This window comes from Quercus lobata, chromosome 10 (assembly GCF_001633185.2).
Source record: "Quercus lobata isolate SW786 chromosome 10, ValleyOak3.0 Primary Assembly, whole genome shotgun sequence".
Classification (NCBI taxonomy): Eukaryota; Viridiplantae; Streptophyta; class Magnoliopsida; order Fagales; family Fagaceae; genus Quercus; species Quercus lobata.
The window spans coordinates 49,725,024-49,740,553 of NC_044913.1; positions in this window are offsets into that span (position 1 = coordinate 49,725,024).

The window sequence follows — 15,530 nt, forward strand, 5'->3', positions numbered from 1 at the left end:
GCCTCCTTTTTGCGTGTTGCCTTCCCTTATCATTATTACCTCTCGCAGCTTCCTCTTTATACGGGACGTGGCAGTTGGGTATTTGAGGTAAAACTCCTCTACCCACTTTTCTCGTTTCCCGTTATCCCTCATTAATAACTGCTGATCACTTCAAATTAAATTTCTTGGCAACTGGCGCGTCTTTCCATAAACTGTTTTTCCCCAACTGCTATTTGCGCCTTTATTGTAGCCGTTTCACCTTATCACTTTGCTTCTCTGAGTTTTTCACTCTGTGTTTCTCTTTCTTTTTTCTCTTCTTCTCCGTTACTCTGGTCTTCCTCCCTTTCGCACTTTCAATCTTTTTTCTTCTCAGAGCGCGTGTTGTTTCGATGGCTTCTTCTTCTTCTCGAAAGAGGAGAGAGCGTACTCCCAGTCCTTCTGAGGGTGAAGGTTCTTCTGGTTCTGCTCCGAGTGATTCTCACGAGGTTACTGAACGTCCGGCCTTCCCTTTACGGGATCCTTGGTATTCTCTCAGCGCATTTTTTCCTCATATATCTCATGGTGAGGCTCCTCCATCCCCTCACGTTTGGATGTTTTCTGGTCAAGCGGGTTTCGCTGGTTCCGCCCAAGTTCCTGACCCTAGAGAGATTTTTGATCTCCAGATCAGACAAGGAATCCGAGAGGCGGTTCCTATTTTCTTTGATTTTGTTCCAGGGAAGATTCAGGGCTGGCCTATAAGGGTAGACAAAGAACTGTCTGATGCTGAGTTTGTGGGTCGTTTGGAGCGCGCCGGTATCCTAAAGGCAGTGGCCATTTCCAGAAACCTTGAGGGCTTCAGAGACGCCAAAGGGCTCAGGCATCTGGTACGTCGTTGGTGCCCTTCCCTTCATACTTTTTTCTTTTCTACTGGTGAATTAACAGTCACCTTGGAGGATGTGGTTAATAACTTCCTCCTCCCGGTGTTTGGTGAAGAGAATCCCTTTGATATTGACCTTTCTGGTGAGGATCTCATGGTAGAAGAGAAATTATTTGGTCATTTTGGTGGTCGCGCCGCTTCTTCTGGCGGCAAGCCGGCTAGGATGGGGAGATGGGTGATGACCCTCTCTCGTGAAAAAGATAAGGAAGTGAGGTGGGCCGGTTTCCTGGCTTTTTGGCTTAGTAAGTTTTTGTTCAGTGAGTTCCCTGGGTAAGGAGTTAAGTCTTCGTTTTTTCCATTGGCAATCAAGTTGGCTCGAGGTACCCAGTATCCTTTGGCCCCTCTGTTTTTGGGTCATGTTTATTCTCAATTGGACCAGCTTCATGGAGATGAGGCTGAGGGTGACTCTTGTTATGTGATCACTTCGTCTCTTCACTGTGCTATCCTTCAGATTTTCATGTGGGACCGTTCTGCAGCTACTTTGGCTAAGTGCAGGAATTTGAAGTTTGTGAAAGACAAGTTCCAAGGATCCCCCGACATAGTGAAGGGTCTTTGTGGCAATTCTACCGATGCATTTCCCATTATTTTTCGTTGGATCAGCTTGAAGGGTGGTGGTCTCAATCTTGTGGAGTTGTTTGACCAAGCAGGGAGCTTATATTGGAGATCCCCTCGTGAGTTTGGTCCTGGCTTTGCATGTGATTCTGTGTTGTCTTCTTTTTTATCTTCTACAGGTAATACCTTTGACTTGCGCCGTGGTGATGAGGGCAGTCTGGCTTATCTTGCCTGCATTAGCCCCTCCTGGCTTCCTGTGCCTTCTTCAAGTGGCCCAAAATATACTCATTATTCAGCACACCGGGTGCTCCGGCAATTTGGTTTTGATCAGGACATTCCTCCAGTCTTTAAGGATGTGGTGCCATCCCTTCCTTCCTTGGATCCTTTCTTGAGGCTGCAAGCCTTTTCTTATTGGTCACGGAGGAGCCCCCAATTTGCAGTGCCTAACTCCCAAAGAGGAGTCTTTGCTTCTAGTGGCTATACGAGTTATTGGAGGAGAGTGCAAAAGTCCTTTGTTGATTATGTTGGCACTGGCACAGTTCGGGATGTCCCGAATCCTAGCATTGTTTCTGCTCCTACATCCAATAGACGTTTATCCCTTCCTACTGCTGGGATTGTTTCTGCTGCTGCAAGCAGCAAGACTGGGTTTGCAGAGTGGCATGCCTCCAGGGGAGGTTGGGTGGTTTATGGACAGGATTTTCCTGAAACCTGGCTAGGTGATAGCCTCATCATTGGTGCTTCCTCTGGGGTGCCCATCAAAAGGGGTGCAACAGAGACAATAAGTGTTGCCACTGCTCCAAGTAAAGGTAAGGATGTCAAGTCAAAGAAAATGAAAGCTGCTGATGTTGGCGAGAGTACAGGAGGTGTGGAAATAGGCTTTGAGGCGAAAAGAAGGAAGACAGGAAAACCTCAAGCACACTTGGCATCTCAGGAAGGCAAGGATGTCAGGGAACATTTGGTTTCAAGGACCCGGAAGAAGACTAAGGTAGAGCCTTCTTTTCCCCAGGTTCCTGTGACTGCCTCAGTCCATGGTTCTTTAGGATCCTCTGATTTGGTATCCCAGCCTCCTTTAGGACCCTCTGGGCGTACTCGTAGTAAGCAAAAGACTTCCAGAGAATCTGTAGAGAGAGAGAGAAGGGCAAGACTTTTTTCCTTCTTCTCTCTTTTTTTTTTTGTCGCACTTGTTTCTATTTTGCTGACGAGTGGTGATTTCCTTTGCAGTCTAAGCGCAAGTCTGATCACAAGACGGGTAAGAGCCAATCTTCTGGAGACGACGTGGTATGTGTTCCCCTTTTTCTTTTGTTCTTTCCCTTTTGTTCTGTCATTGTGTTGTCTGCATTCCTGCTGTTGTGTTTTTTTTTTCTTTCTTTTGACACTGCCTTTTCCTCTTCTCCTTCCTTTAGGTGGAGGTATCCCCTCCTATGACTGACAAGGCTCTGGGGGAGGAAATTATCACAGCTCTTTCTGTTGTTTTTCCTGTTATGGGGGAGGAGCCCCCTACTGATGACCCAGCCGAAGAAACTGGGCAACCAATGCAAGGTTCCCAGGATTCCCAGGATCCCAAAGCTTCTAGGATCCCGTCATCTCAAAGTCCCCATCTTGAGCGTACTCCCAGTCCTATTAGGACTGTGTTTCCTCAGTCCTTGTCAGATAAAGGTGCTTTGGGAGACACTCCTTTATCCAAACAAACAGGTAAACCTTGTTCCCTTGAAATGGCGTTATATTCTACTTTCTTTTCCAATTTTTTTTGAGTTCCTCCTTTTCCTTTTCCTTTTAGGTCAAACCAGTGAGAAATCCGCTCCCAGTGTTGCCTCTTCTTTAGAATCAGAAAGCTCAGAAGGTGAGTGCAAGTTACTCCCATCGTGTTTCCTTTTCTTCCTCCTCCTTTTCTTTTTATATATGTCGAAGCCCCCTGCATCTATCCCTTCTTTTAGCCACTTTGCCATTGGTCCTTCACCTTTTCTTCAACTTGCCTTATGTTCCTTCCCAGAATCTTCGGGGAAGTCAGGAGATCAGGAAGAAGAGGCTCTGCCCCAAGAAGCTGGAACCGGTTTGTTCTTCTTTTTCTCCCTTTTTTTTTTAAGACTAAATCTGTTCTTCCTCTTCTTTTCTTTTTTTTCTTTTTTTTTTGAATATTGATACAGGCTTTGCAGGTTCTGAGCCTGTTATTCCTGAAGGAATTGTGAGACCTGCTCAAGTTGCTGACCTTCGTCCAGAGCAAAAGGCTGCAAGTCCCCTTGTTTCTGCAAGTGGTGACACAGTGATGGGGGATGCCTCGAAGATGACTGCCTCAGATCTTGATTCAAGGCTTTCTTCTTTTCTGGCTCGCTTTGATCTCTTGGAATTCAACAGTCTTCCTGCCAGCCACTTCCATATTTTTGGGTCTTCTTATGGCAGCTTCCTGCGTTTCTCCGTTCCTGTGGAAGGCCTGCCGCTGCTAGAGAGTCTGCTTAAGAGTCACGAGGATTTCACCAGCGGCTTCAGGGGAGGCGTTTTTTTGGGCAATATTTTAATGGAGTTGCTGTGTGCTGTGCTGATTTCCCTAAGGAATTCCTCTGTAGATTCCTTGTCCGAAGAAAAGCTTCTGGAGTGGAGAGGGGTGGTGCAAGACCTTCTAGAGGCCAAGTTTAACTTGTCTTTTCTGCTGGATCACTTGCGTCTGCTGGCCCATATGCTGTTTCAGAGGCAATCTTTCGAGAGTATAGACACTGAGATAGCTGCTGCTGAGGAAGCTTTGGCTCGTGCTCACAAGGTTTTACAAGACTTGAAGGTCAAGCGGCAGAGGATCCTTTCTACTTTGGCTGTGCCTGTTATTTCTCCGGATGCCTCCCTGTTGGCCGGCCTCATTCCTTAGCCTTCTTTTTTTTTAGATTTACATAGACAATTTGGGATTGTATAAGTTTTTTTTTTCTTTTTTTTTTTGAACATTGTTCTGCTTTTTGCTTTCTCTTTTGTGTTTCAAAACTGTTTCTCTTTTTTTTTTTCAGTATGTGAATCTACCTTTTTCTTTGGTATATTGCCTTTTCTTTCCTATCGCTCTTTCCTTTCCTGAGTCCTGGACCATGGTTTTCACAGGTTTCTCTGTAAATTCTGGTCCAGGTACCCGGTAATCTATTATGTAAGTACTGAACTGGGTACACTGGTATCCTTCTCTATGTACATATATTTTTTCGAGATACGGTCCCAGTTCATGAACTTTGACAGGTTCCCCTTTTGCCAAGTGCTAGGCTAGGTATCCTAGATATTTTGCTTTTATTCTGTGATCCTAGACCTATGCACTTGGGACTGTTTGTGGGGTATCTGAAATTATTTGTGGGGTGAATCCTGGGCCATATGTAAAAGGGCATTACACACTCTTCCCCCTTTTTTTTTGACTCAGGTATCCTTCCTTAAATTTATCCAAACTTGTTTTTTTTTTTTTCTTTATAGTATGAAAAACTTAAATGTTGAAGAAATAGGAATTTCATTAAAACATAGTCATTTTCAAGGAACAAAGAAAAAGTCTTTTGGTGCAGTATTGACCACAAAGTGTCAATCTATCACATGTTCCTGAACAAAATTAGCTTAGACTAGAATTCATGATAAAAGCTGAAAAAGACAAAAATAAAAGGAACTTAGCAGATAGTGAAACTGGTGAAAGGACCCTGAGGTACCGGGATCCCTTTGTTCTTATGCATAATATTGCTTCAGCCACTTCCCGTTTATGGGCTCTGTCAGGACTGTTCCATCTTCTTTGGCAAGGTAATAATACCCACTTTCATGAGCTGTATTGATGATGTAAGGTCCTTCCCATTTCGGGGTGAACTTGGAAGGCCCTGGCAGGTTCCTCCTCACATGCTCCGCCATCCTTAGCACTAATTGCCCTTTACTGAACACTCTTAGGCGTACTGCTTGTGCATATGCTCTGGTCATTCTTTGCTGGTATCTCTGGCTTCTTTTCTTAGCCAGTTCTCTTTCTTCTTCTACTCCTTCCAGATCTGCTAGCCTCTTTTCATTGCTTGTGTCCTCACTTTCTCCCTGGTTTTCCTCTAGAACTACCCTTGGTGTAGGAATGACTAACTCCGCAGGGCTGATGGCTTCCGTTCCATAAACCAGGGAGAATGGGGAGAATCCTGTGGCTGTCTTTACAGAGCTTCTACATGCCCAAAGCACATCTGCCAGATGGTCACTCCATTTTCCTCCATACTCATGTTTCATTTTCTTAAGGATCTTTAATATTACCCTATTAGTGGCTTCAGCTTGGCCGTTTCCTTGTGGGTAGTATGGGGTAGACCTTCCATGCTTGATGTGGTATGCTTCAGTTAATCCCTTCATATCTCTGTTTATGAATGGGGTTCCATTGTCGTTGATCAATCTTCTGGGGATCCCGAACCTTGTAATGATGTGGTTTCGAATAAAATTTGCCACAGCTGCTCCAGTAGCTTTTTTCAAAGGGATGGCCTCTACCCATTTTGTAAAGTACTCCGTGGCTGCCAGGATCCATATATAACCATTGGATGGAGGATTTATGGGCCCTATGAGATCGAGCCCCCAAGTATGAAAAGGCCATGGCGTCGTCATATCCTGTAGGACATTTGGGTGAGTGTGAATTGCATCTCCTAGGACTTGGCAAGCATGACATGTTTTGACCAGCTCCTCAGAGTCTCTTTTCATCGTCGGCCAGTAATATCCCAACAACAATAACTGCTTATACAGTCTTCTCTTTCCTGGGTGACTTCCACAGTCTCCAGAGTGCACCTCTCTGACTACTTCTCTAGCTTCCTTTGGTCCCAGGCACCTGAGGGGATCCCCATGATATCCCTTTTTGAATAAAATGTCGTTCTGCAAGAAATACCTGCACGCTAGTTTCTTGAGCTTGTGGGCCAGTTCCCTGTCGGTTGGCAGGATTCCCCGAGCCAGGTATCCTATGAAAGGAATCCGCCAGTCTTCTGCAATGAACACCGCGTAGCTTTCTTCTTTATCAATTGCCAAACGACATTCCTGGCATTGCCCCTGTATGATTGCTGCCTCCTTGTCCATATCTGGCCAGTAATATCCCCTGCGTTGCATCCTCCTGTATAGGCTGACTTTTTCTGTGACTCCACATGCTTGGGCGTGTAATTCTTCTAGTTTCGCCTTTCCTTCCTTCTCGGTGATACATCTAGACAATATTCCTCCTGGCAGTCTCTTATATAACTCTCCTTCTATCTGAGTGTAATCCATTAGTTCTTTGATGTTCCCTCTGGGGATTGCCTCTTTCATCTTTTCTTTGATTTCGTCCCTCCAGTCCCACTATTTGGATTCCCCGGGGTACATCCCTTGGAGGATCCTTACAATAGAATGTTCCTGCCTACCTATTTTTATCAGCGTATCCCTCTCATTAAATGGTATTTGGGATCCCAGGGTGGCGAGAGCATCTGCAAACTTGTTCTCACTTCTTTGAGTGTATTCTACGCTGAAGGTTTGAAATTCCATCTCCAGCCTTTGTGCCCAAGTCCTGTAGGCTGCCAGGCTTTGTTCTCGTAGTGCAAAGTCACCTTTCACTTGGGAGATTACAAGATTAGAATCTCCCAACACTCTCATATGTTTCACTCCTATGCTGAGTGCTATAGTCAACCCGGTTAAGTATGCCTCATATTCAGCTGCGTTATTGGAGCATGAGAAACCAAGCTTGAAGGACAGGGGCATGATATCCCCATTTTCGCAGCTTAGTACAATTCCTACCCCATTTGAAGTTGCTGTAGCTGATCCGTCAAACCTCATGGTCCATTTCTTCCCTAGGATCTCCATCACTGCTACCTCGCCGGGGATTTCTTCACTCAGCGGGCCTTCTTCCTTTCCTGGGAATTGAGCAAGCAAATCTGCTATGGCCTGGCTTTTGACAGCCTTGGGAGTTTTTATGCCTATATCATATTGTGAGAGCAACACTAGCCATTGTGCTATCCTTCCCGTGAGAAGGGGCTGGTACAGGAGTGCTTTTATGGGGTGGGATTTAGTTACCAAGAGGATTTGGTGAGCTGAGAAGTACCTCTTCAACCTTTGGGATGCATAAATGATCACTAGGAAAGCTTTCTCTATTCTGGGGTACCTGGTCTCGGTATCCTTGAGTGTTCTGCTTACATAATATATGGGTTGCTCATTTCCTTGGTCATCTTCTTGTGCCAGCAAAGCTCCTATTGCCTGGGAGTTTGATGCTAGGTATAGCAACAGAGGTCGCCCATGTACTGGTGCCTGGAGGGTGGGTAGATGATTCATAATGCTCTGAATTCTTTGAAAAGCTTCCTGCTGCTCCGTTCCCCAGGTAAATTCATTTCCCTTTTTTAATAGCTTGGATAGGCCTGCTGTAGCTGAGGCTAAACCAGGCACAAACCTCCTGATGTAGGAGACCCTTCCCAGGAAGCTTTTGAGTTCCCTAACAGTAGTTGGCCTTCTCATCGTGGCAATAGCCGTGGCCTTGGCTGGGTCCACGCTTATGCCTTTGTGATGTACTAGGAACCCGAGGAACTTTCCAGCAGACACTCCAAAGGCACACTTCATGGGGTTCATACGTAACTTGTATTTCCTGCATCTTTCATAGACTTGCTCAAGTACTTGGAAATGTCCTTCTCTGGTTTTTGACTTGACTACAATATCGTCTACATAATCTTCCATTTCCTCATGCATCATGTCATGGAAAATGGCTGTCATGGTTCGTTGATACGTAGCCCCCGCATTTTTTAGGCCAAAGGGCATTACAGTGTAGTAAAAGTTCCCAATCGGAGTTCTGAATGCCGTCTTCTCTGCATCTTTGGCTGCCATGCGGATCTGGTTGTATCCACTGTACCCATCCATAAATGAGAACATCGAGTTTCTAGCGGCTGAATCTACAAGAAGGTCTATATTGGGCAAGGGGAACTCATCTTTAGGACATGCCTTGTTCAAGTTGCGAAAGTCTACACAGCAACGGATTTAACCATTTTTCTTCTTCACAGGTACAATGTTGGAAAGCCATTTTGGATGTTGGATGGGTTTGATAAAACCAGCTGTTAGTAATTTCCTGACCTCTTGGACTATTTGAGCTTCTATCTCAGTGTGGAAGACCATAGCTGGTTGGACTACTGGCCTCATCCCCGGGTCCACATTAAGAGAATGGACTACCAACTCTGGGTCTAGACCAGGCATCTCATCATAGGTCCATGCAAACACATCTCTGTATTTTTGAAGTAAGGTTACCAGTTGTTCTCTTTCTTGAGCCACCAGTTGACTGCTAATGAAAACAGGTTTTCGGGATCCTAGTTCTGTTCCCAAGTCTACTTCCTTTAATTCTTCCTCAGGCTGGATCTGAGCCTCCTTAACTGGTTCTTCTGGGATTTCTTCTTGGGCCATCATGCAGCTTGGTGGTCCGGGACCTTCCTGCACAATGCATTCAGGTCCCACGCACCTTCACAAACGATAAATCAGCCTTCCCCCAGGTTCCCGAACCACCACACATTCTCGGGATCCTGAAGAGCTGGGCTCCCTCTTCTGTCTCTTTCTTTCTAGAAGGTTTCTCAGGTCACGGGTGCCCCTTCCTCCTTCTTCTTCTTCTAGGACTGGTACCCCCGGGGTGGGGTTCTCATCATCTGGCTCCAATTCATCATAAAACATTGTTTCTGCGAAGTTCACTTCTCCCTGGCTGAAAGGATTACGATTGGCAGGGATCCTTATGGGCCTCCCATTCAGTCTCCCTTTAATGCATTGATAGAACGTGGATGAAATAAGGCGATGTTTATGAAGCCACGGGCGTCCCAACAACACGTGATAAGAAACTTCTACATTAATTACATGAAACCTTGTCAGAGCTACTATCGGCCCCACCCTTAAGGCTAGTTGCACGTATCCTTCTGTTGACTCTACTGATCCTCCAAATCCTGTTATCTCCATGGGAGTCCCCAGGATCCTTCTGTCAACTAACCCAACAGCTTCCAGGATGCCCCTGTATCCACCAGTGCTCTTCTGACTTGAACGCCGTTTATGGTGGCCATTAGATAAAGGGGTCTACGGTGGTCTGGGTGCTCAATCTCCATATCTTCATCAGTGAAGGTTATTGCATTGGTCGTTTCCAGGAAAGCTCGACTAGCATGTGACTCAGCTGTAAAGCATTCCATCCCTGAATCTGCTGCTATGCTCATCAGAGACTCTGTGGCCACCCTCCTTGCTTCTGGTCTGAATCCTAATTGATTGAACAATGACCTGAACTTGGGATTCATCTGGAGGGTCCTGACTGTGCTCGGGTGGAAGGATCCTTCAGATTCTCCTGCTTCTGCCGGGTTCCCGTGTATTACTACTGCTACCACCCCTTTTCCTTTGTGGTTAGGCAAGGGGTTTCTCTGCACTTCCGGCTCCTTCTGGGTGAGCTCCAGGGTTCCTTCTCTCAACTTTTTGTGGAAGAGTCTGCGAAGGGTCCAGCAATCCTTGGTGGAGTGCTTGACATAATTATGGATTCTGCAAAATAAAGGGTTCTTCCTTTCTTCTTCTGTTGGTGGCCTGGACACAGTGAATGGCCTGACCACCCCGTCTCCAATCCACTTGTCTAGGACATGGCTTAACTCCTCAGCTGTACATGGGATCACTGGTGGTTCCTCAAACACCTTCCCATCTGGTCTCTTCCTTTTCTCTCCTGATGATGCTGTCATAGCTTGGGATGCGGGCAGCCTTTTTGTTCTCATGGTCTGCGCCGTCCTTCTAGTTCTCTGTAGCAGGTCAGCAAATTGTGTGATACATAAATTTTCAAGGTTGAGTCTGTAATCAAAAAGCATGTTGGCTATACAGGTCTCCACGAGCTCCTTTTCTTCATGGTCTCCATAGCAGTCTAGGGACACATCTTCGAATCTTTTAATGAACTGAACAGGGTCTTTTCCGGGTCTCTGCCTCACCATTTGCAGGTTCTGGAAAGTGATTTTGTCTTCACCTGGGTAATATTTGGCGCAGAACTTTTCCATCATCTCATCTCAGGTCTTGATGGACCCGGGTCTCAGTGTGGTGTACCAAGTGTATGCCCTATCCACTAAGGATTTGGCGAATTCCCTTAGACATAATTCTTTGTCTCCTGCATAGGGGCCCATAGTGTGGACAAACCTACTCACATGTTCTACTGCACTTCCATTCCTTCCATCGAAAGGATGGAACTTTGGGGGTTCATACCCCTTAGGGTATGGTTTACCAAGAAGTTCTGGAGGGAACGGGGGATCCCGAGAGAATTGCTTGGGGATCCCTGAGAGTTTTTCCCTTTCCTGCTCCAGGAGGGCATTGACGTCTGCCAGCGTCAGGTACTGAGGGTTGGCCCTTCCTCCCACTGCCGACCCTCCTTCTGGATGTGCCCCATCTTGGTGACCAGTAGGGGGAATATTGTCTCTGACCTCCTGTGTCCTGCCTTCTTTGAGAAGACGAACTTCTTGCTCCAGATCCTTTAACATTGCTGTCATTCTGGCCATTAGGTCTGGTTCCTGCCTCGCGTGTCTTTGTTCTGACACCACCTCCTGTTCTACCAAGGGTATCCCACCTCCTTGCTTGGAGACTTCCTCGTTTTCTCCTACAGGCTCAGAGGTCGTAGGTGGCACATTAGTTCCCTTGCTGTTTCTTTGTCTTGGAGGCATTCTCTGTGAAGGGTTGTTTCTTCCTTCTTCTTTGCCCAGTCCCCAGCGGAGTCGCCAAAATGTGAGAGTGCCCTTTTTTAGGATACTTAGGCCCAAGAATCCCGGGCCCAAATAAAAAAGAGGGATTTGTTGGAACGGGCCTTGACTCACCGCAGCTAACGAGCTGTTTAAGAATCAAGTAGGTACAGAGAATACTCCTGACAATATATAAAAAATGACAAACAAGGATATCGTAGAATGCCCAAAAATGTTAGCAACGTAAATTCAGAACAAAGACAGGATTAGCAAAACGATAAAGAAAAGGTGCTGTGGGGATCCTGGGAGTCATGAGGCAGTATTTCATTAACAAGTTATCTGTTTGATTACAGAAAGCTCACTAGGACGTGATACAAAGTCCAATCAAGCTCAAAAATTGCAATCTTGAATGGCTATTTCAGCCTTCAAAACTTGCAAAGTTTGATTCCTGTTGAATCCGAGTATGTGCAATAGTGGCCTTTACAGGATATCGGGAAGAAGTATTTCGTTCTTCCCTTAGTATTTTCTTTCTGGATGGATTTTTCTGATGGTTCTTCCTAGAGAGTTTCTTCTCTTTTTTGTGTGTTTCTTTTTCCTTTTTCTTGCTGCCTTCTTCACGACCCGTCCCCTCCTTTTATAATGGAGTTTTTCTGGGTGTCCCGGGTTCCTCTGTTTTGTTCTTTTGCAAACAGAGCATGTTCTGTCTCTGTCGCCTCGGTAAGTCCCTTTGCCGTTTTTTCTCACTCTTTCCTTCTCTTGGTTCTGATTCCTTCGAAAGCTTCTGGTTGGCCATCCTCTTTGGGACGTGCTGAGGTATGCCCTTCTCGGTATCCTCATTTCTGGCGTATTCCTTTCTTTCCTATTTGGGCGGAATCCTGTTCTGCCATTTTTGAAAGTCATTCGTTGCCATTCTTTCTTCCCTGTCCTGGTTTCCCGAGGCCCTTTTGCTGTCTATGCCATGAAAGGTCACTTGCGTTTCTTGTTCTTTTCTTTTCCTGTCTTCTTTCTACCGATCTGTCCCAGTCTTCTCTTTTTTCTTTTTTTTATTTGTGCTTGAAGGGATTTGAGGATCCTTGTTTCTTTATATTTTGCCGTGGTCTCTTTTTGGGATGATTCTTCCTTTTCTGGGCTTCAGGATCCTCTGGGCCTTCCTTTTGCCTCCCATGGGTCATCCGTGCCTATTACTTTTGGGCTTAGCTTGAGATTTTCCTTTTGGGCTTGACTTGTTCTTTTGTTTTTGGGCTTATTTCATTATGACCTATTTTAGACCTCAACATACCTCAAATACTCAACTGCCACGTCCTGTGTAAAGAGGAAGCTGCAAAAAGTAATGATTACAAGGGAATGCGACACGCAAAAAGGAGGTGACTAAAAGCAGCAAAAAAGGGCCGGGATCCCAAGTAAAAAGGAAGGGAACCCAATAGAAGTTGAGAAAAAGGGGATACCACGAAAATCTTAGGAAACCTAAATCACTCACGCGTGGGCTTCAGGCAACCCACGAGCTCGAGGGGCTAAATGTTGAGGTCTGAAAAAGGGTCATAATGAAATAAGCCCAAAAAAGAAGAACAAGTCAAGCCCAAAAGGAAAAATTCAGGCTAAGCCCAAAGTAATAGATACGGAAGACCCATGAGGGAATAAAAGAAAGGCCCAGAGGATCCTGAAGCCTAGAAAAGAAAGAAGCATCCAAAAAAAAAAAGAGAGACCACGGCAAAGTATAAAGAAGCATGGATCCTTAGGAACCATCAATAAGCACAGATCCCTTCAGGCACAAAGAAAAAGAAAGACTGGGACAGATCGATAGAAAGAAGACAGAAGAAGAAAACAAGAAATAAAAGCAAAAACGCGAGCGACCTCTCATGGCACAGACAGAAAAGGCCTCGGGGAACCAGGACAGGGAAGAAGAATGATAACAAACGACTTTAAAAAATGGCAGAACAGGATTCCGCCCAAATAGGAAAGAAAAGGGAAAAGAGGAAGACGCCAGAAATGGGGATGCCGAGAAGGGCATACCTTAGCACGACCCGAAGAGGATGGCCAACCAGAAGCTTTCAAAAGAATCAGAACCGAGAGAAGGAAAGAATGAGAGAAAACGGAGAAGGGACTTACCGAGACGATGGGGACAAGACATGCTCTGTTTGCAAAAGAACAAAACAGGGGAACCAACGGTTCCCCAAGAAGCCCAGAAAACTCCATTATAAAAGGAGGGGATGGGTTGTGAAGAGGGCAGCGAAAAAAAAAAAGAAAGAAACACAAGAAAGAAGAAATTCTCTAGGAAAAACTATCAGAAAAATCTGTGCAGAAAGAAAAATACTAAGGGAAAAACAAATATTGCTTCCCGGTATCCTGTAAAGGCCACTATTGCACATACTCGGATTCAACGAGAATCAAACTTTGCAAGTTTTGAAGGCTGAAATAGCCATTCAAGACTGTAATTTTTGAGCTTGATTGGACCTTGTATCACGTCCTAGTGAGCTTTCTGTAATCAAACAAATAATGTATTAATGAAACACTGCTTCATAATTCCCAGGATCCCCACAGCACTATTTTTTTTGTCGTCTTGCTAATCCTATTTCTTTCCTTCTGAACTTACGTTGTTAATTTTTGGCACTCTTCGATATCCTTGTTTGTCATTTTTTCTTTATATTGTCAGGAGTATTCTCTGCATTCACTTGATTCTTAAACAGTTCGTTAGCTGCGGTGAGTCAAGGCCCGGTCCACCAAATCCTTCCTTTTCATTCAGGCCCGGGATCCTTGGGCCTGAGTGTCACGAAAAAGGCACTCTCACAGATGTCAAGGAAGAAACTTTCTAAAATGAAAAGGGTTAAAGGAGGTATTCCACTATTTATAGGATGCTGATCTGGGCATTTGAAATGACACCACTAATACGAAAATGACACGCAGCACCTACCTCAGAAAACTAAATCGACGAGATCAATCGCCAATAAAAAAATAACACGTGGCGCATTGATTTATTGACCAGTTATGTACGTCCAAGGATGTGTTGGCAGGTCACCCAACTCGTTGGACGACCCACATGGACAAGGGGGCAACTAATGGTGTTACAAAAAACACTAACTCCTGAACTTGTCCATACGGTTCATCCAATGAAAGACCAACTAGGGCGAACCAAGCATAACCAAACATATGAGGTGATCATCCCAAGTGTCCTTGATGACCACGTCCGTCTTTGGACGGACGAGATCCCATGGGAAGCTTGTCCATCCTTAGAATCATTTGGATAAGGACAAGTTGTCCTTGATAGTCTCGTCCATCCTTAATGGAGGATGGACGAGTTCATCGAATTGGACCACTATGTGCCAAATTCTCCATTAACTACTATGGAGCGCAAGTCCAACTGAGGTAACTTCCATGGCAGTTATGGAAGTTACCGAAGTTACCTCCAAATTCTCCGGACTCCTCGATAATAGGAACGGTTATTAAACAGATAATCGTTTCATACATGCTATATAAGCATTCTTCGATGAAAAGGTAAAGGCATTCAGACATTTTTATTTGAGAAATCACACCCTTTTTACAGAGAATTCCAAGTTCACTAACTTCATCATCGGAGGACTTTTGGCTGGTCCCCTCTAACTCAGTATTTGTTTTCAGGATCAAGCCCTAAGATCATCAGCGCCTGAGACTTATCAACCTACTGATTTCCAATGAACTATCAGTTTTTATGAACTAATGAGTATATTTTTTTATACAATTTCTATTTTAGATATTTTTTTTGTGAAGATCATGAACGTAACAAATTGCAATTAAGCTAAATGATTCCATGCACCTATCCCTATTAAATTTAGGAGATACTATTAAACTAATTTATTATTTTATTTTGTGTTGTACTTAATAGAATTTCATGGATATTGATAGTGAATTGATATTGTATATGTAGTCTCCAATAGTGATTTTCAAAATTATATACATAACAACAGTGTAATGAAAAACTTGGCATAACCAATCTCATTAAAATTGCAAGGAAAAATCATTTTGGTACCTCTAAATGTCTTGGTCGAATTAATGTCTTATATATTTAATAACTCAAGCTAACATCAATAGCACAACTGCAATTCATCATTCATGTGTAAGCACAGGTTACATACTAATCTCTCTCTCTCTCTCTCTCTCTCTCTCTCTCTCTCTCTCTCTCTCTCTCTATATATATATATATATATATATATATATATATATTAACAGACAAAACTGGGAGAAAATCCAATTAGATTTCAAATTAGAATTCAATTGAAGTCTAATTTTGCGCCATGTATCTCATCTAATTTAATTTTTTTTTAATTGTTATGCCAAGTAAGTTAATTCTATGTAGAAAACAAGGGGTCCAATATAAATAAACTTAGGTAATATATATATATTAGATTCTGCCTTTGTTAGCTTTTCATACAAATTAAATTATTTAGATTTTTGCTGTTAGTTTTTTTTTTTTTTTTTTTTTAACTAATGAGTATATTTTTTTT